General features: G+C 35.3%; 1 long non-coding RNA gene across 1 annotated transcript; it reads right to left on the minus strand.

Moving 5' to 3' along the window:
- Nucleotides 1–187: 187 nt before the first annotated feature.
- Nucleotides 188–22563, minus strand: LOC123664708. The gene is made up of 3 exons (XR_006744872.1): nucleotides 22554–22563; nucleotides 13591–13595; nucleotides 188–276 (listed from the first exon to the last, which is right to left on the minus strand). It is a non-coding gene; the product is annotated as an uncharacterized LOC123664708 (long non-coding RNA).
- Between the last annotated feature and the right edge of the window lie 396 nt (nucleotides 22564–22959).

Here is a 22959-nt window from a genome sequence, read left to right on the forward strand (position 1 = left end):
AAGTATTTAATGCCTTTAAACCATGCAACGCGCCGCGTAAAACTTTGTAGGCTGTGCTACAAAGACATATATTAAGTAGGTATAATATTGACCAAAAAAGTGTGTGTGTGTGTGTGTACACTTATGTACACAATAATAAGTTATGCTTCATTGGCTAGATAACTTCACGTTGCTAACCTTGAATACATTTGTTAAATAAATTAAAAATCAACATTAGCATTTAAAAACTAAATTAAGGCTACAACTACAGGCAAAGGAAGAAACATTACGAAACAACTATGCAAAAAATTAAAATTAAAAATCAAAAAATTAAGATTAAAAATTAAAATTAAAAAGTTGTAAATGCAAATGTTTGTGAGAATGGATGAATGTTCGTTACTCTTTAAATCATAGGCTACTTTTTCCCCCACATTTCCACGGGATCGGTGAACGCGGGAGGAAACGCGGGGCTCATCTAGTGCTCAGAAATACAATACAATTTAAGTTAAACTAATAATCTTAATTTAAAAGTTCACCGAACCATAAAGATCGAATAATACAAAAAACCGCGGGTAGTTGCACGGCCCCGCCTACCAATTGCCGTTACAAACACCCCGAACGGACGAACAATACCACTTTATTATATATTTAAACAACATTCATTCGATTATAATTACAATCACGTTGTAAAGAAATTTAAACTATTGTTAACGAATTTTATTTACACGATACTAAAGAAATGTAGGTTTTGTGTTTTTGTTAATCGAATTTTTTTTTTTTTTTTTTATTAGAAAACATTTAATGTTAAGATTTCGGACTTTTTTGGCCACTAGGTTAGAAAATAAATAAACATACGGGCAATCTGATGATGCTCACAGTAGCCTACAGACGCCTGCAACACGTTGTATATTGCTGACCGTATCATTCACTCTCCTCCAGAGCTCATGTTGCCTTACTCATCACAGGAGCACGTGATAAAAGCAGTATTATTTAAGTGTGATCTCCTTTAAGCTTGAGATACTTCCACCGTCAGCTGTCAGACTGCTGTCAAATTCCGACTATCTAATATTGGCATATCAGATCTGGCGTGCTTTTATCATCAGATTGATAACTGTGACCATAAATGTTTTACGATTTAAATATATAATCTGCACTTATAATAAAACTTTAACGTTTGCAATTAACTTTTAAGATATTTTTTTATAAGTTTCTTTGTACCTAACTTTATAATCAGTTCTGAAACAAAAAGTTATTTATAATTTTATATCGATCTATCTGTATTTTATACACGCAACTACGAATTAGAACACCATATAAATTTTACAACGATATTCATTCCGTTATCTTTCAAAGATCACTTCAGCCTATCGCAGTTTACTGCTGGACATATGCCTCCCCAAGTTCAAACCGCAGGGCTGGGTTTGTCGCCCCGAAGACGCTGAACCCTTGCAAGATATGATAATAATTAAATCATGTAATCGCAAACGAATTCGCGTGAACTGCTTACAAGAAAACGCGTAGAAAAACGATACTTTTTTATTCACATTAATGACATATTAAAAATAGCTCAATAAATAATAACCGCAGTCACTAAGAACGTAATAACCGACTTACAATCGTCGAGGGGATATCACGTTATAATAGAAATAATAAAACAATTGTTAATCGTAATTGCACTTGAGCGAATGAGTCAATGAGTCAATGAGTGAGTGAGCGAGTTCGTGCGGCGCTGTTGTTCGCGATCATTGTTCGCCGTGATTACAAATAGTAAACGATTACTTTTGTAATCGAACTGCATTGTTGTGTTTTTTTGTGTCGAAATCACTTACTAATTGTTGTTTGTTGTAACCGAGGTGAGGTCGTGCTACTGTTATCGATGTTAAACGGCAATCGATTGAAGTAATAAATAATCAATTATGTGTGTATCAATTATGTGTGTGTATATCAAATAATTCGTTTGTTTCAACCGTCGAGACAAATCTGTTCAGTTTTTTTTATGTTTTATTTATTATGTTCGTTTTGAATTAAGGCTGTGAATAATTCAATGTCTAGCAGTGGGATGTTACTGTTTCTGTGTGCAACTTTTGCGCGAATGGTTCTGTTAGGAGCCTCGACGTAGTTATGTTTTAAAAAAAGGATTTAGAAATAGAAAGTAGAATTAACAATTAAGACAGCCGCCGGAAATGGATGTTGGATCAAGACTGATTGACTGATGTTTGGGATTGTCGGTTGTGAGCTAGGGATATCAGAGTCAGCGGAAAAGGTATGAGTGGATGCGTGGTGAGCGGAAAAGGGTACAAATAATATTTATAATAGTTTATTCCGATTACCGAATTGACTAATTTGATTCCAACAGTCTTAGGAAAGTATCACATCACAACATCACAAGAAATAATTAGTTTTATATCTTTATAAATAATTCTCGTTGTGTCATCATAATTTATATTATAACCATTTTTCTATGACATTAAATTTCCAATTTAACTATCAAATAATGTCGTAAATCATTTATTTACATATAAAGTTAGATCCTGTTTGATTAAGGTATTTAATCATTACATTAGTTTGAACGGGAAAATGCTGCCAGCATTCTTGGCACAATTCCACGCGAACATGATTTGTACCAAAACTATCTGTAAATATTATTTTAGTTCTTAAGTTGTTAAGTGTGTTTGTTGTGTAATTGTAAATATGTATAAAGTTACATTAGTATAAAACAAAGTCGCTTCCCGCTGTCTGTATGCTTACATCTTTAAAACTAGGTACGCAACGGATTTTGATGCGGTTTTCTTTAGTAAATAGAGCGATTCTAGATTAAGGTTTATATGTATAGTACATGCATAATATAGTAGAGGAACACTGATCGTTTTAGAGTTTTCTAATGTGATGTCGTAAATAAACACATTTTTTGCGCTTGCATTGCTAATATTTATTTTATATTTTATATTTAGTATCAGCATTGCACCCGTTCGAAGCTGGGGCGGGTCGCTAGTATATTTATAATTCAAAGAGACGTCATCTCGAAATCTTCACGTTATAAAAGTGCTGGACATAGGCCTCCCCAAGTTTATTTATTTATTTATTTATTTAATAAAGGCATACCAACTAAGTACATAAAAAAGCTTTCTACACTAAAACAATACCACAAAGTTATACAATATGCACTTAAATTAAAGGTTTGCACAACATTCTTAGAACGCTACTGTAATCAGACATAAATCTTAATTGTGTAATTTACCAAAAAATGACATTTGTTACAATAAAAAAATAGAGAGAGAAAAAAACAAAACAAGACTATTACAATTATATATCAAAGTCCATCAACATTTTAATTATTTTTCCCTTAAATTGGCTTAATGAATCTGCAAAGATGTCTATGTCTATGTTAAGAAAAACTGCATTTAGATTTTTTTGCATAAGATTAAGCGGTGAGTTATTTATATACTTAGATTTATTATGCATTAAGTAAAATGGTTTATATATTCTAAAGAAGCTATCCCTGGATGATATTCTGGGTACACTCAAATTAATTCGTTTCAAGAGGGAGGGACAGTCAATCATACGATTAAGCAGCTTATACAGAAAAATGCCGCCAAGAGCCTGATTGCGTTTCCATGAGGGAAGGTAGTTGAAATAACGTAACCGATCGTTGTAGTTATTGAGAAGCAGATTGTTTTGTGTTCTAGCTTTAAAGGATAGTCTTTTTAAAAACATTTTTTGCACCTTTTCAATACGCTGTACATTGTTTTGATAAACTGGGTACCATAAAAAACAACAGTACTCGATATTACTGCGTACCAATGCATTATATAGGGTCTTTAGAGCTAATATTGATGTAAACTCTTTGGTATTACGTGTTATAAATCCTAACATTTTGAAACTTTTTTTAATAACATGATTTATCTGGCCAGTAAACCGCAACTCTGAATCTATAATTACGCCTAAGTCTCTTACTTCCTCAACTCTTTTCAAGTTCTTATTATCAATACGGTACCCAGAATTGTATTTATTACGTTTTCTAGAGAATTTTACGTGTACACACTTGTCAATATTCATAGTCATATAGTTAATTTTACACCATTGAGCAACACCAGTAACATCCCTCTGCAACAACTCCTCGTCAAATTCATTCTGTACGACTCTAAATATTTTTAGATCATCAGCATATAACTGGAATTCTGAGTGTTTTATGTAGTATTTAATGTCATCAAAAAACAAGCCAAACAAAATAGGTCCTAGAATAGATCCCTGTGGAACACCAGACGAAGGGATGCAGTAATTTGAACTATACCCATTTACTAATACCCTCATTTTGCGGTTTTTTAGGTAGGAACTGAACCACAGCAACACCGAGCCATTTATATAAAATTGATTTTTTAATTTTGTAAGAAGTAAATTATGGTCCACTATATCAAACGCCTTACTTAAATCCCCATAAATAGCATCTACTTCCTCCCCGGAACCCATATGTGACAACAGCTGTTCAACAAAAGATACCAAGTTAGTAGCCACTGATCGCTTGGCTACAAAGCCATGTTGTTGTTCGCCTAACATTTGTTTCGTGTGCCAAGTAATGTGTATGCAGATGATTTTCTCAAATACTTTTGCTAGTACTGATAGTATACTGATAGGTCGATAATTTTCTATCAGTTGCTTGGGACCAGATTTCGGAATCGGTATCACAGTGGCTTCCTTCCAAGCGGTCGGAAACACACCATCGTTTAAAGATTTATTAAATATAATTTGAAGGGGTATAGCAAGTGGTTCTGCGTTTTTTAAAAAGAAAATTGGTGGTATACAATCATTTCCGTAACCTTTGGCTATGTTCAATTTTTTCAGCTGAGTCTCAATTTCAGACTTTGTTATATGTATACTTGTCAAACATCTAGAATCAAACGCTGATACAACATGCCCAGCGTGACAGTGACTAGTAGCTTGTGGGACAGTATACACAGATGAAAAATGTCTACAAAAAAGATTGGCTATCCCTTCACCATCTGAAACTATTTCATCTCTGAACTTCATGCAGCTAGGAATGTTACTATCGTTTTTACGCTTAGCTTTTATGTAAGACCAAAAACGTTTGGGATCCTTAACCACATTAATTTGTACGTTTTTAATATATTCAGAGTATGATTTATTTATCAAAATTCTACATCTCTTTTTTAGCAAGTTATATTCAAATTCATCTAACTTATTATTAAATTTCTTCATTGCTATTCTATGCTTTTCTTTTTCTTTTAGTATTTTTATAAGGCTGATAGTGTACCACACAGGATAATTGTTCTTAGTGGGTCTCTTTTTTGGTATTTCTTCTTGTATTATATTATTTATGACACTGTAAAAAATTTGTGTAATCTCATCAACTGTGAGCGAAAGATCTAGTTTTTCGTTCCAATCCACACTTAGCAATTTTTCCCTAATACTGTTATAGTCAGCCTTATAAAATTGCAACACGGTATTTGTTTTAGGTTTAAGTGGTTTTTGCTTTTCAAATGTTAAATTAATTTCTATTGGAGGGTGATATGAATCAACACTGCTCAATATATCGGTTGGGTTAGTCACAGTCAGAGGGCATGAGGTGTTTGAGAAGACAAGATCTAATATTTTCTGTTGTTTATTTTTTATATTATTATATTGCTTTAAAGATGCATATGCAGCGAAATCGATCAGAGTTGAACAGACAACACCACCAGAAATCCTCGGTACAACGTGCGAGATAGACATATGTTGGATCCATTCAATTCGACTAAGATTGAAATCCCCAACCAATAAGACATTTTCCAAATTGTTAATGTTTTTTTGTAACTTATTAGTAAAGTGTGAAATAACCTCAATTGTAACAGGGGGTGGTAAATAAATCGCGCATAAGTTAATTTTCATGCACAAGTTCAAGTTCGCGCCAGACATCCCGGTTTTCCGCAATCCTCATCCAGCCTACACCGGTAATCTTACATAAATCGTCGGTTCAATGGGCCGGAGGACGTCCCACACTGCGTTTGCCAAGACGCGGTCTCCACTCCAGGACCCGTCTGCTCCAACGACCATCGGTCCTGCGACACAGATGGCCAGCCCACTGCCACTTTAACTTGCTAATTCTGCGAACTTGGGGAGACCGTTGTCCAGCAGTGGACTACAATAGGCTGAGCTGACTGACTGCTGACTGACTGATACAAGTGCTACGCTTGTAGCGCTTTACTACTCAAATGCTACGAAAACATAATTTCTACCCTTATAAACGATCCACAATATTTTATTATTGTTTTGTCTTATTTATTAGCGTAATATAACTCGATTTTTTTTATACATAGGTAGGCTGGCGTTTGACCGCTATTTCACCAGATGATAAGTGACAATGCGGTCTAAGATGGAGCACGCTTACCTAGAAGTAGCCTATTCACTCGTGACTTAAAATCCCCAGGTCATAGTTTTCCAGAAACACAGACGCTGGTAGAGAGTTCCATTCTTTGGCTGTACGGATCAAGAATGTACTAGCGAATCGCTTAGTGCGTATAAGGGGAATGTCAACCATATAAGGGTGACGTAACGCAGAGCGTCTGGTTGTACGATGATGGAATTGATGATTTTAAAAATAATACATAATAAAAAAAATGTCTGCAGCTTCGACGTTGATTGTGACGATTCTATATGTTTAATTATAATTCTAGAAATTCGTCTAGAAGTGTAGTTATCACTCTATATATATTGAAGGTTAACTACTTACTTAATTAATAAACAACACCAATCAGAAGCACCAGAAGTCGCACCTCTGTACGGGAGAGAGAGTTACTATTACGTCTTAGCCCTCTTACGATAAGACAGCGTATCTTTGAACCTTAACGACTCAAAGCAAAATCCACTTCCTCCAAGGCCAACACACTACTTTATCGACGCAAAAAAATATATACAAATATCACGATAAAAACCAAAATCCGATAAAATCAATCCTGTTTCATCCTCAATTTCACCGCAAACCAATCCTTTGGCAACAGTATCAATAACCCAGCCATTGTTGCACTGATCTTATCAAAACCAACATCGGTCCCTTGCAACAAGCACTTGTACGAAATACTACAAAGCTATTGTGTTTTAATGCGTGGGAGAGATTCCGAGATACGCTTTTTGAGATCAGATATGAGACAATAATGCCTTATCTCTTTCTAACGTACAAAAAAATATGAAATAGCATCATATTTAAAAGAGTAAATTTGTACTGATATTTGCTGTTCTTGTCTAATCGTATGGGCTGGAGAGGGATGGATTTATTGTCATTTTTTGGTAGTTTTTTAGAACAATGTTGACGCATTATTCGCTTTCTGAGTTTTTCTTTGTTACTTATAAGGGTTGTTATTATATTTTTTTTGTAGTAAACGGCTTGGTATGTTTGCCTGTATTAGCACCTGTTCTCGCGTGGCCCGGGGCTCTAATCTGTGCGAGTATTGCTGACAACTTTGGACATGTTATTTCTAGAGTAGCAAATGAACGGGTTTGTTATTGTATTTTAAACTTTTTCCCATGGTTTTGAGAGGTTCTACAGTTGTACATGTTACTACGCTAACAATAAACAGAATTACTTTAAATTGATTCTGTTTATTTAAATTAGGTAGCAAATGGAACGACACACACGCTGCAAAAGTTATAAAGAGAACTATAGTAGAGTTTCAGAGGGTGAAAAGAGGATGTGTTATCTTCTAATTCTGATTTTTTTTTACGGCTTTTGTAATTTTTGTTCTGTTTTTAAAACGCTTGCTGCGATCCGTAATCCATTATTTTACTAAAGCCATTCTTCATAAATTATTAAGAATTTATAATTTATGAAGAATGAAGTAAAGAAACCTTCTTCATAGGTTATTAAAGAAATCCGTCAGTTTCTAAGTACTAATATAATATAAGCAATGACAAAAGTGGGTGTACATCGACTACACTAAATTTTATGCTTACTGAGATATAAAGGAATCTACCCCCAACCCCCCCAGATCCTTTTCACCACAAGTCAAGTCACCTTTTTCACCACAGGAACACAACACTGCTTGAAAGCAGTATTTAGCTGTGATCTTCTGTAAGGTCGAGGTACTTCAACAGTCTGGCTGCTCCAGATTTTGCGCAGGATATTTTCTGCTGTCTCCTAACCTCAGTTTCTAGTAAGAAAACTAAAAGGATCATTACTATATCAATAAGCTATATCATTATAAGTAGGTATATGTTCATCATCATCATCATCATTTCAGCCTATCACAGTCCACTGCTAGACACAGGCCTCCACAAGTTCACGCCAAAAATAGCACGAACTCATGTGTTTTTCCCATAGTCACCACGCTGGGCAGGCGGGCTGGTGACTGCAGAGCTGGCTTTGTCGCACCGAAGACACTGCTGCCCGTCTTCGGCCTGTGTATTTCAAAGCCAGCAGTTGGATGGTTATCCCGCCATCGGTCGGCTTTATAAGTTCCAAGGTGGTAGTGGAAATGTGCTATCCCTTAGAAACCTCTTACGACACCCACGGGAAGGGAGGGGGTGGCTATATTCTTTACTGCCGTAGCCACACAGCACTGTGACAAAGGGTTACTCAAATAATTGTCTAATATTTGTCTAGACTTTTCGTCGCTTTTGACAATTCTTGCGTTCTGCGTTTGACTGAGATTTTTAAACACACAGGGTTGTTACATGTTAAATACAACAAAAAGTTTGCAAAGTCAAGTTATTAATATCAGTATATAATATCAGTATATAATAGATCTTTTTTAATTCGACATAAAATTGAATACAGAACTGGAACTAAGTCACAAATAACACAATATCGGTCCGCACACTCCCAGGCACACAATAGTGCCCCCCACTTGTCTCTCCAACTCCCCCCACTGACCCGCTCCAGCGAGCCACTGGATTGTGACTGATGTGTTTCGATTAATTCGCTATACTTGTACCGTGTCTACATTTTATATTACGCTGGATTGTATAGAGAGGGCTTTTAAATTATTATTTTTTTTATAAATATTTCACAATTAACGCCAAAGACATAAAGATCGAAGAGAGGATAGGTTGGATTCAAACGAGGAATATATGTAAAGAAATCACTACACTCATATTATATTACGTTACTGTTTTTTCAAGTTAGAATCTTTTTGTTTATTTTATTGTCAAGACAGAATAATGGACCTTTGTCGTGATGACAGAAATATTTTTACATTTAGATTGTACGATAATTGTGTTTGCTCGCAAACGAAAAAAAAACGACTTCAATTACATCGACAAGTAATACAACGTAGATCGACGAAAAAATAGTCGAGCAACTACGCGTTATCAAAGATTACTCAAAAAGTAGTTATCAGATCTCGATAAAATTTATATGTGACCACATGATAAATACCAGCTTTCGATTAAATTAAAAATTATCAAAATCGGTACACCCAGTAAAAAGTTATTACGGATTTTCGAGAGTTTCCCTCGATTCCTCTGGAATTCCATCATCAGATCCTGGTTTCCTTATCACGGTACCAAACTAGGGATATCCCCTTTCTAACAAAAAAAGAATTATCAAAATCGGTACATCCAGTAGAAAGTTATGCGGTATAATACAACGTAGGTCGACAAAAAAAGCGTCAAGTAAAAACGCATTATTAGATATAACTCGAAAAGTAGTTGTTAGATCTCAAATAAATTTAAATGGGACCAATTGGCACACACCACCTTTCGATTAAAATAAAATTTGTCGAAATCGGTCTACCCGGTCAAAAGTTCTGATGTAACATACATAAAAAAAAAAAAAAAATACAGTCGAATTGAGAACCTCCTCCTTTTTTGGAAGTCGGTTAAAAATCAGTTTAAGTAAAGGCTTTAAATGTTGTTTTTCGTGTTCTAGGTAAGTGGATATTATAATTATAATGTTGTATAAATGCTAAAATTGTAAAAAAGTAATAATATAAATAAATATCTTGTTTTAGAGAAACGTAAATAAAGTCTTTATTTTGAGATTTCTACTAAAAGGTACAGAAAAAGTATAATTACTATTATATATATATTTGCATTAATACAAATACATTGTTTCTCATCCGTGTGTACTTTTGTGCACATAATCCGTTAATCCTGGTTACTATTGTGGCGACATCTATCGCGCGAAATACAAACGACTACAAATTACATAATTAGAGAAAACTGACGTATGCTACATCGCGCTATCAGAGTTTTCAAAGTGATTAAGTATATATACAAGATCCCGACAACAACCATGGGGGCGTTAGCCCGCCAGACACAACACCCGTCTGGTGGAGGATCCTCCCTTTTCGATGGCGGACGTGATTCTTCACACTACGTTTCTCACGCATCGCCAAACTACCAAACTGGTGACCCCGACGTGATTTCTTCACACCACGTTCCTCATACTTCCAAACTATCATATACTAAGAAAGAAAAAAACAAATTTGTTACTACATAAAGGGTAAATTGTTAATCTTTTAGTGGAATGTTGGCGAAGAGAAATGATCAGCGGTTAACATACAATTCAACTCAAAAAACAAGCGTGCTTTCTAAAGCACTAGCGTGTGGTCTACCACACGACTGAAGCAAAACTTCTGCACAATAGGCCTGCACTGTGTCTTAGATATACGAAACGTAATTGGCTATGAGAGAAAGAGAGAAAGAAAATATTTGCTCCTCGTCTCACCCCTCTCTTGCTCCGTTCGCCTCGCCCGATCACACTTTTCGTAACGCTCTCATCACGATTTCACCAGCTTACTCCCCAAGTCAAGCGTGCGTACAGAAGTTTTACTTCAAAAATACAATCTTACTAACTCATCATTAAGCTTGTTGACTTAATACCTCTTGTATTCACTGACTCACAACAACAACATATAGGTCGATGACTTGTCACTGTCATGTCTATTTTGTGTTTTTTGTTTTAATTCATTGTATTTGACTCCTTAATTATAAATTGTTAATAATGATAATGAAATGGTAAATAAATTAATAATTAAATTATAATTCACATTAATATAATATTTAAAAAAAGGAATGCACATTTTAGTTTTTTTTAAATTATTATTATTATTCAAAAATATTATTATAGTTATTGTTAATTCAAAATTTATTAAAATGTAATTATTTAATTATTTAAATGTAATTGTACTAACATTAGATTATAAGCATCATTGTTACTAACACTATATGGGCTAGTCCTGAAATAAAGATTATTATTATTATTATTATTATTAAATGCATCTATTATCTAAGAAGGATTTAATAATATTTCCATGAACGATGTATAACAAAGCTACTCCACTTGCTCCCAGCCTCCGGACTGTCACCGACACTCGCGGTAATTATTTTTATCATTGACCCCGCGCTAAGGTTCGCGCTTCTATATTGCGGTTTTTCGTTTTTGTTTCGTACATTTTATAAATGCTGGTGGTTTAATTAATTTGACGTTTGTCAATCGTCTTACTTCGTTTCGCTTCGCGTCGTAGCGTCTCGCGTTTGATCGGCGATATTTATTTTTACGTAGCTATGTAGTTTTTTTTGCTATAAAATTGTAACAGATCTAATTTAGACGCAAACAAAACGATAGAAATACATTTTTATAGTATGTCTGTTGGTTTTTGTGATCTGGGTTTTTGTGCAGTCCTTGTGGGTCTCCCCACCGTGCCTCGAAGAGCACGTTAAGCGGTCGGTCCCGGTTATTGTCATGTACGCCTGATAGCGATCGTTTTTATAGTAGGGAATATATCCGCTAACCCGCATTGGAGCAGCGTGGTAGATTAAGCTCTGATCCTTCTCCTGCGTGGGGAAAGAGACCTATTCCCAGCTGTGGGATGTTACAGGCTTAAGCGTACATTTTATTATCACTCTCTATAAGATAATGTTCTTACGAAAATTGTCAAATTTTAGAATAAAAATAGAACATATTTAAAGATATCTTTAATTTCCATAACAACAACTATCAGAATTTTACTATAAGCAAGATTACAAAAGAAACGTAATAGGGGATTTTAAATAAACTAACAGAGGGCAAAGATAAACTTATTATACTGGAAAGTTTGAATTTCGTAAAGTCGAGAAGCTCTGACTACCTGACACACAGAAACGCGCACCATTTGTAAGCAACAATTTTTCTGTGATCTTTTTAAAGTGGAGCTTATTGTCTCAGTCAGGCTTATCCAACTTTTGAAAATGATAATTTTTGTTGTACCGCCCTATTATCTTATAAAATTTGGCACATATTCTACACAATAACTTTCAAACCTTTCTTTGAATACAGAACTTTAATATTGACATTTACCATTATTGTCATTGGTCATTCTATGTTCTCGATTTCGGGTGTTTAGCTATGCCCTACCCATTTCAGATTTTTAAAATCGGTAGGTATCTAAATTAAGTGTGAGACTGTTTTTGAGCTGTCTATAAAATCACAGTTGTCGAAACGTCAATCGTGCGCGGTAAAGACTTTCTGGATCATCACATATAATAAAATGGTAGGAAAGTCAAAACTGTACATTGAATATATATTTTTAAAGAATACTTGGGGTGTAATCTACAATCGACACCGAAGCCAAAAATATAGTTTTTATAATTTTTGTCTGTTTGTCTGTATGTATGTCCGTGGTAAACTCAAAAAGTAGATAGATAGATAGATAGATACTCTTTATTGTACACAACAACAATCAACACAATAACATATTACAAATAAAAAAATAAATAAAAATAAAACAGTGTACAAAGGCGGTCTTATCGCTAGAGTAGCGATCTCTTCCAGACAACCTTTGGGCATATAGGACACAGCGTAGTGAAAAAGTACTGCATGGATTTACTTCAATTTTGGCACGAATATTATTAAGAAGTCGGGTCAACATATAGGCTACATATTATCACGCTATCACCTACGGGGAATGAGCAGTGAACCTTTATTTCTTCAACGTATTCTGTAACAACGTGTAATCTAACGACGCATATTTGAATGTTGTTGTTATTATGTTAATAACCATGCTATAAGCTAGCTTAATATAGCTACACTATAAATAAAGACATTTTGTAGTATATTGAGTATTCAGCATTGCACCCGTGTGAAGCCGGGGCGGGTCACTAGTTCCTTTATAAATGTCAATATAAAAATCGCGAGAGAAAGGGCTAATGCCAGATCCGCCGTATACTACGCGTATCGTGCGGGTATCCTTGTTCAATAAATATATATACATATATTTTCACTCATCAGTCATCACTTCAGCCTAATACAGTCCACTGCTGGACATAGGCCTCCACAAGTTTACGCTAAAAATAGCACGAACTCGTGAGTGTTGCCCATAGTCACCACACTGGGCAGGCGGGTTGGTGACTGCAGGGCTGGCTTTGTCGCACCGAAGACGCTGCTGCCCGTCTTTGGAATGTGTATTTTAAAGCCAGAAGTTGGATGGTTATCCCGCCATCGGTCGGCTTTTTAAGTTCCAAGGTAGTAGTGAAACTGTGTTATCCCTTAGTCGCCTCTTACAACACCCACGGGAAGAGAGGGCGTGGCTATATTCTAATGCCGTAACCACACAGTACGTATATTATAATATTTTATAAATGATATGCGTAATATATGTAAATATAATATTCCCGCATCTTTATTGTAAACGCTATGGTCACCATTACTATATCTGAAAAACACACCAAATATTTCGTTTTACGCTTTAGCCAGTATGGCCAATACAAATGTTTGTCATGTGCGGGGATCGAACCCGCAACCGCCAGCGCAACAGGCACCATCCATAGCTATGATCGTTGCGCCAACGCGGCATCTTACACATCAATAGAAATAATAATCAGCGCAGAAGCAAAAGATATAGAAACAAGGTTTCGAAAGTTATTCTCGCTCCTGATAAGTATGTAGACCGTGGAATCCACGGTATCCATTATACTTCAGCGAGGCAGGTGAACATTATCAAGCGAGCACAAAGCGGGAGTGCGGGTTATTGGGCAACTTTATATATAATTCAAACACTCGCGACACGAATTTAGATTCTATAGCCTTGCAGCGACGTGGGACGGTCTTATGCCATATTAAACTATTTTTTATTTATTAAATACTGGCTATGCTCATGCCGTGTGGTGTCGGCCGAGTAGAATAGCACCATTCCCTTTCTTCCCGTGGGGGTCGTGAAAGGCGACCGAGGAATAAACCTGGCTCAAAATCATCAGGGTCCTGGAGAAGGAAAACTTCATTTGAAACCCGGAATGAGGTCTCCGTCAAGCATTCGTGCTCCTGAAGCCGAGCTGCCTCCACACGTAGCGACTCGTCGTTTCTGTGGGCCTAGCCAGTGAGGTCGAAAGGGTGGCGCAGAGCTTAGGCAACTCTGCGTTTTCCTGAAGAGTGTCCTAGGCGACACAATGTCGGTCTGACACAGTCTAAATCGTCTGCAATAGACGGATTAAGGCCAATGATGATGATGAATGAGCTGTGCTTGCGACTTCGTTCGCGTGGAATAGTGAATTTACCTGTTCAACGTGATTCTTTAAATTGGCATAACTTTTTTATTTACGAACCGATTGAAATCAAACAAACATTAAATGTTAAGCTAAGCTTACCGCAATTTATTAGTAAAAATTACATCTAAATCGGATAAGCCGTTTCTGAGATCAGCGTGCACAAACGCACAGACAAACAAACAAAAATTCTGACAATCATTGTTTTGGGTCCTATTTGCGTTGATAAAGATCCCGATAATGTTTTTTTTTTTCATATATCTTAAATATATAGACAGTGACCCGTTACATTTTATTATATGTATGATAAACGGCTATAAAATTTATTTTTAAGTAATGAGTGAAGTCATTGTTGAATGTAGCATAGAAATTATTTGAAGTAATTTGTGTATTGTTAGTTTTTATTAGGTCCATTTTAAAAGAACCTTATAATACTTGAAATAATTGTGTTTTAAGAAAAAATAGTCAAGTAAATACGCATTATTAGATATAACTCGAAAAGCACTTGCACTTAAAATTCGCACCACGTTTCGATTAAAAAAAACATCGAAATCAGTCAACCCAGTCAAAAGATCCGAGTTATTTTTCATTTAATACCATTAAATGTCTCACTCTTGCATAATGCCGTCCCGAGCGCCATAATTCAATACTTTCTTCTAACTTAGCTACCACTATTACAATAAGTTCTGCAGAGCGGGACGGCTAAACGTTTCGCAGTACGAGTGAGTGAGACGGACGATCCTTTGTGCTAAGTTTCAGCTTTCAGACGGGGAATTGTAAAATTTCTCTCCTCGCTAATCGGTCCCGAGCTCCAACTAAAAATAAATTTTAACTTGCTCTTGAAAGACATCTCGGTATAATTTAATATCGTTATGAAATCTTTGGTTAATAATGTATATTCTATCCTACCAAGATACTTAATATATATTATCTATACATATAATAAAATGGTAGGAAAGTCAAAACTGTACATTGAATATTTTTTTAAAAGAATACTTGGGGTGTGATCTACTTTCGATACTGAAGCCAAAAATATAGTTTTTAGAATTTTTGTCTGTCTGTTTGTCTGTATGTATGTCCGGGATAAACTCAATAATTGTGTTTGCTCGCAAACGAAAAAAAAAACCGACTTCAATTACATCGACGAGTAATACAACGTAGATCGACGAAAAAATAGTCAAGTAACGGCGCGTTATCAAAAGATTACTCAAAAAGTAGTTATCAGATCTCAATAAAATTTATATGTGACCACATGACAAATATCAGCTTTCGATCAAATTAAAAATTATTAAAATCGGTACACCCAGTAAAAAGTTATTGCAGATTTCAAGAAGTTCCCTCGATTTCTCTGGGATCCCATCATCAGATCCTGGTTTCCTTATCACGGTACTAAACTAGGAATATCTTCTTTCCAACAAAAAAAGAATTATCAAAATCGGTACACCCAGTAAAAAGTTATTGCGGATTTTCAAGAGTTTCCCTCGATTTCTCTAGGATCCCATCATCAGATCCTGGTTTCCTTATCATGGTACTAAGCTTAGGATATCTCCTTTCCAACAAAAAAAGAATTATCAAAATCGGTACATCCAGTAGAAAGTTATGCGGTATAATACAACGTAGGTCGACGAAAAAAGCGTCAAGTAAAAACGCATTATTAGATATAGCTCGAAAAGTAGTTGTTAGATCTCAAATAAATTTAAATGGGACCAATCGGCACACACCACCTTTCGATTAAAAGAAAATTTGTCGAAATCGCTCCACCCAGTCAAAAGTTCTGATGTAACATACATAAAAAAAAAAAAAAATACAGTCGAATTGAGAACCTCCTCCTTTTTTGGAAGTCTGAAAAGTACTGCATGGAATTAATTCAAATTTAGAACGAATATTATTAAAAAGTCTGGTCAACATATAGGCTACATATTATCACGCTATCACCTACCGGGAACGAGCAGTGAACCTTTATTTCTTCAACGAATTCTGTAACAACGTGTAATGTAACGACGCATATTTGAATGTTGTTATTATGTTTATAACCATGCTATAAGCTAGCTTCACACTATAAATAAAGACGTTCTGTAGTATATTTAGTATCAGCATTGCACCCGTGCGAAGCCGGGGCGAGTCGCTAGTTATAAATACACGTAATGATGCTTCGCACGACACACACCCAGCGTTAACACTCCGTATATTAGAATATCTACATAAATGGCTTATATGTACAAACGTTTCTATGAGCTGAGGTCAATGTTGAGAGCTGTAGTGACCTCTGTACCAAACCGACGTCTATTTTTAAACGACTTCAAAAACAGGGGAGGTATATATATATATATATATATATATATATATATATATATATATATATATATGTTCGGGGATAACTTCGTCGTTTATGAACCGATTTTGATAACTCTTTTTTTGTTGGAAAGGAGATATCCTTGGCTTGGTACCGTGATAACGAAACCAGGATCTGATGATGGAATCCCAGAGAAATCGAGGGAAACACGAAAGGGAGGGTAGAAGGAGGGAGGGTATACCGATTTTGATAATTTTAATTTAATCGAAAGCCGATGTTTATCGTGTGGTTACATTTTAATTTCATCGACTTTGGAGTAATCTTTGATCATGCGTATTTACTTGACTAATTTTTCTTCTACCTACGTTGTATTACTTGTCGATATAATTGAAGTCGGTTTTTTTCCGTTTGCCTGCAAATACAATTATATCAATGTAGGTACGTTTGCTTATCCTTCTACGCGGAGAAAGAGGCCTATGCCTAACCCAATCTATTAGGTACGTCTAAAGAATAGTGATCGAAAACTAATTTCATCCCCTGTTCAAATATTTTGCACATTATAAGTTAATCAGATGATAATTAGTGACTCTGTATTTCATGCAAGATATTACTATACGCTGCAGCCTGTAGTATCACACTGCTGGGCATAAGCCTCTTTCCCCATATAGGAGAAGGTTCAGAGCTTAATTTACCACACTGCTCCAATGCGACTCTGCGGATATACCTATTCCCTACTATGAGTAACGATCGCTATCAGGTGTATATGATAAAAACCAGGACCGACGGCTTAACCCACAAGGACTGCACAAACACCCAGATCACGTCAAACATCTGTATGTCGAACCAGCAACCGCCAGCGTAACAGGCGCAAACCAGTGTTGTAATCGTTGCGCCAACGCGGCGTCGAAGATATTACTAATTTTGACTAAAACACGGCTATACTATCTACATTCCGAATCGGTGGTAGCTTCGCTTTTAAAATAATAATCAGTTTAAAATTTTTTTTGTAAAATGACGATATGAAAGTGATTAATTTTGGTACAAAAGTACACATGAAATCGAATAAGATTTGTCAAATCAATTACGATTTAAATAGAAAACAAATTTTTCTCCCACACTTTAAATTCAAAATATCTTAACCAGTGCTAATGCTATTTAAAAACCAACAAACAATTACAGCAGTCAAATTTAAATAGAAAAGCAGCGCCATCTTGTTCGAGCCACGTGTCAGGCGCGTGTCGCGAATTCGAATATCGCGATTAACTGATTTAAAATCTTTTTTAAATTGTCGATAAATTTTAATTCTTGTTTTAAAATATTTCGATAGAAATTTAAGCATTTAACCCTTGCTATAAGGTATAAGCCTCTGTGAACGGTTTTTTATAATATTTAGCAACTTGTAAGGGTTATTGCACGTCGTACGAAAAAACAATAAAAACAATAAAAAAATGGAGGGGCGATTTTCGTCTTTCTTTATAAGTATAATAAGACCGTTTTTCTGTTAAAGTTTTTTAGTTGTTACACAATAGTGGTTGAATTTTTATTAATTTGCTGTGACAGTTCGGTTGACCAAGCAGTTGTCGAGCGAGTTGTTTCATTGTTGTCAGTTGCACGACGAGATCAAAGGCCGTAACCGCATACATTTTAATTTAATTGTTCAATATTTATCGGATATAGAAATCAGATGGTCGACATTAAATTTGATGGTTTATAGTTTTATAAATTAAGGCTAACATCGTTTGAAATAATTTATAAAAGAAATATAATTTAAATATTGTTTTGTAGCTTACAATACTGTACCTATGTGTTTTAAATTATTGCCTCTCGATTTATTTAATGCATTACGTAGGTCGTAGTCAAATAGTCAATATTAGTAAAGTCTGCCCTACACAAGAGATAGTGTCAGTCGACATTAGTTCGCTTCCCCACACATGAGGGTACCGTCTAGACGTCTAGGTCTTCTAACTGACCTGAGTTAATTATAATGACACAGCTGTTATAAATGATGATGTGATGAGCTGTTATAAAATATTCATAAAAGCCCATGGCTTGCGCTCCTGTGGTTGTGTATTGTTTCAGAATTGCTTTCGAGATAGGTATTTAGATTAACGTTAACATCTCGAAATAGTCAATTACATAGTTTTTTAATGTTTAAAATTGTGGAGTATCTAATGAATTATATAGTATTGAAAAATAATCAATATAATATCACAAATAAAGTTATGCCGATAAGCCAAAAACAATTTTTACGTCCATGCGATTATCTCAATATTGCAGGTAGTACTAAGTAACCATCTACTATCAAGTGGACCACAAGGTTGTACCTATACCACTATAATAGTCGAAAAATAAGACATTTCCTTAATACATTCAGACTGTTACACAATTATTATTAAAATATTTTAGAGAATCATTTAGAAATACTTTTAACTGTCAATAATTGTAATTCAAATTTCTGATAGATACTAGCTTTATATGTAAATACGTTTTTCTTTTTCTTTTTTATCTTTAACAAAATAATAATATAAAAAATATAAAATACGGGTAGTTGTTTCAATTAAACACAAATAAATCAAATTTTAAAAAGCAATACTCTAACAGCACACGAAGATGACATTACGTCTAATGGATGTCATCTCGATGTCACGCGGTCGGCCTCACAATAAACGTCACTCGAGCGTCGATGTCGGCGAGTGTAGGCGAGTGTCGGCGAGTGGTCAGCTGTCTGTCGGCCAGTTAGACGCACTACGTTTGAGAGCTTTGGATTTGAATGCTGAATGTGGGCAAGTAGGTGTAGACAATGTGCAAAAATCCTTTCGTTTATATTTCACTCTTCTTAAAGTTAAATCATTACTTACTTACTCACTGCTCTGGTTCTACAACCCTTAGTGGATCTTGGCCTCCGACAGCACAGGTCTCCAGCGATCCCGGTCTAGAGCTATCTCGCGCCAGTAAGCTGTCACTAGCTTTTGCAGGTCTCTTTGCATCTCGTCCTCCTAGGGGTACTTAGCCCCCCCCCCCCCGCCCCGTATGTTTTCTTTGCTGCAGGATCGTCAGCCATCCTTACTACGTGGCCGAGCCAGCGGAGACTCGCTGTTTTGGTTTCTCCGATGATATTGGGTTGAAATAATTAGTTTTATTATTCTATAAATCAGAGAACATAATAGAAAGGCGATGTCTACCACTAGACACGACACGATGACACTAGAAATTCGAAAAAAACCAGAATATTGTTATTTACTTGAAATTACCTAATATTAGACAGTAGCAATTTTGAAATTGTTACTTGATTCGCTAACATGACTTGTTTTTTTTTAAATGTAGTAAGTAGTAGTTTTAATGTAGTAAGTAGTAGTAGTAGTTTTTTGCCGTTTGTTAAGTGAGTATAATCACCTTATGGCGAAAAAAAAATATTTTCTTTTCATGTCATAAGATTAATTATTTGTTTGTTATTGTAATTGCCTTGCGTCTCACTTGTAACTACGATTAAACAAAGTTCTGTTCAATAAGTACTGTGTACTTTAAGGGACAAATCTATGCATACATTGGCCTACAAAGAAAAAGGGGTCGGTTATTATTTTATGTGGCATTAAATATTCTTTAATTTAGTCTTTATTTCATAAAGCTTGGTCAGGTCCTTTTGAAGATATTGAAGATTTTTTAACCAACCCTATTTCTTCACAATCCACTTTATCTTAAGTGTTTTTTTCTATCATATCGGAAGTAGAAATTTTAGAATCGTGATTTTTTAAACGGTTTTATTTAGCTCACCCCGTTTGTTTTATTTTTTATTCTTGGGTCAAATTTAGTAATTCAAATTTCACCCTCTTCCTGTCAACCGATTAATCTGAAATTTTGTATACACTTTGGATTTTGGTGACAATACAATTATGTTTATTCATTATCATTATAAATTCAAGATGGCCGCCGCTACAAAATGGCGGATAATTTATGTTTTATTAATCCCATCAATATGGGTATCAAATGAAAGGGCTCAACAAGCAGAATACAATATACTATAAAAAAATGAAATCCAAGATGGCGGCCGCTACAAAATGGCGGATAACGTAGGTTTTATCAATCCCATCAATATGGGTATCAAATGAAAGGGCTCAACAAGCAGAATACAATATACTATAAAAAATTGAAATACAAGATGGCGGCCGCTACAAAATGGCGGATAACGTAGGTTTTATCGATCCCATCAATATGGGTATCAAATGAAAGTGCTCAACCAGTATAATCAATGTACTATATAAAATTAAAATCCAAGATGGCGGCCTCTACAAAATGGCGGATAACTTAGGTTTTATCAATCCCATCAACATGGGTATCAAATGAAAGGTCTCAACAAGTAGAATACAATTTACTATGCAAAATTGAAATCTAAGATGTCCGCCGCTACCAAATGTCTGATAACAATTTTTTATCAATCCCACCAATATGGGTATCAAATAAAAGGGCTTGACAAGAAGAATACAGTGCACTATACAACCTCAATATTTAAGATGGGCTTTGCAATAATGAAGCACTAAATGAATTAAACAGAATGCGAAATAAAAACTAAAAACTAGAAAATAAAAATAGGTAAAAAAAACTTTTTAAGTTAAACGGTTTTATGTTAAACATACATTGCAATGTTTAAGATAAATGTACTAAAAACCAAAAAATAATAAAATAGATACAGTCGTGGGAATTATAAACATATGCATAGACTAGACTAAAATAAAACCGTGGGGCACGTCAATTGTCTACAAATTATCGACTTAATGTGCGATAGAAGAATCGTTTAATTCGTCGTTAAAATAGGCAGTTGGCCCGCAGACGGTGAGGAAATTACTTACTATTTTCTTGCTCATGGAAATTCCAATAGTTATACACTCCATGTAAATAAAAGAGATGTTTCAACTAGTTTATCGTTGGACATTCACACTGCTGGCTGGCGAGGAATCGTTTCACTGCTCGTAGTTTGTCTTTAATCGACAAAACATATGATAAAAGTACTACTCGCTCACCACTATGAAACCCTAAAACTCGCTTATAATCGAGCTTGCTAGCTTGTTTCCACATTCTAGCCCTACTTATCACACGTCCATCGTTGTCGGTTGAACAACTGCCTAATTATAGTGTAACATTACAAAACAAACATTTTAATCAACGATTGTAGACAATTGACGTGCCCCACGGTTTTATTTTAGTCTAGTCTATGCATATGTTTATAATTCCCACGACTGTATCTATTTTATTATTTTTTGGTTTTTAGTACATTTATCTTAAACATTGCAATGTATGTTTAACATAAAACCGTTTAACTTAAAAAGTTTTTTTACCTATTTTTATTTTAATATATTTATAACTAGGTCGGCAAACAAGCGTACAACTCACCTGATGATAAGCGATCTCCGTAGCTTATAGACGCCTGCAACACCAGAAGCATTGCAAGCTCGTTTCGAACACTATCCCCGATTCCCCCCGGGAGCTCTTTTTAGGATTTTGACTCCATTTAATATAAATAAACGTTTAATATGAATAAAATAGGAAATTATATATTATAGCGTTAGTTAAATTAACTAAAAATGGCTTGAGAAGACTGTTTTTGCACGACTGTTCCAAGAATTGTGATCGAGAGTGAAGTTTGCGAGCAGTCTGGTAGTTCCAGACTAGCGCATAAAACTTGAACCAAACCCATAAAGGCGTATACTAAAGCCCCCACTAAGATTTACTGCTGTGTCGGGGGTCCGGAAACACACTCAATAGACTAGCACAAAAGCTCAGACCACTGCAAACATCTGTATGGCCGATACAAATGTATACCATGTGCAGAGATCGAGACCGCAACAACTAGCGCAACAACCATAAGCCAGTGCTGTGACCGTCGCGCAAACACATCGTCATCAACATAACATTGAATACTAGAATGAATTAGATATTATTTCGCGTAACTAATCTATAGCTGACCCAACACAATTCGTACAGCCAGTTTTGCGTTTCCGTAACATTATCAAAAGTTTTTAAGATAACGTTTTACGGCCCTACAGCCTTTATACTTTTGTCCTACCAGTGGCTGACTGTATAGGAAAAAAAGGACTATGTCATAGATATGTATAGTATTTATAGAGTTTCTTGTCCATTATAAAGCTTTTCTAGAAATTCAAAATTAACTAACGTCAAAATGTTTTAATATTTATAATTAGATCAATAGTTTTGGCTGAATGAGGATTGCGGAAAACCGAAATGTC

Source organism: Melitaea cinxia, chromosome 22, assembly GCF_905220565.1.
Source record: "Melitaea cinxia chromosome 22, ilMelCinx1.1, whole genome shotgun sequence".
NCBI lineage: Eukaryota > Metazoa > Arthropoda > Insecta > Lepidoptera > Nymphalidae > Melitaea > Melitaea cinxia.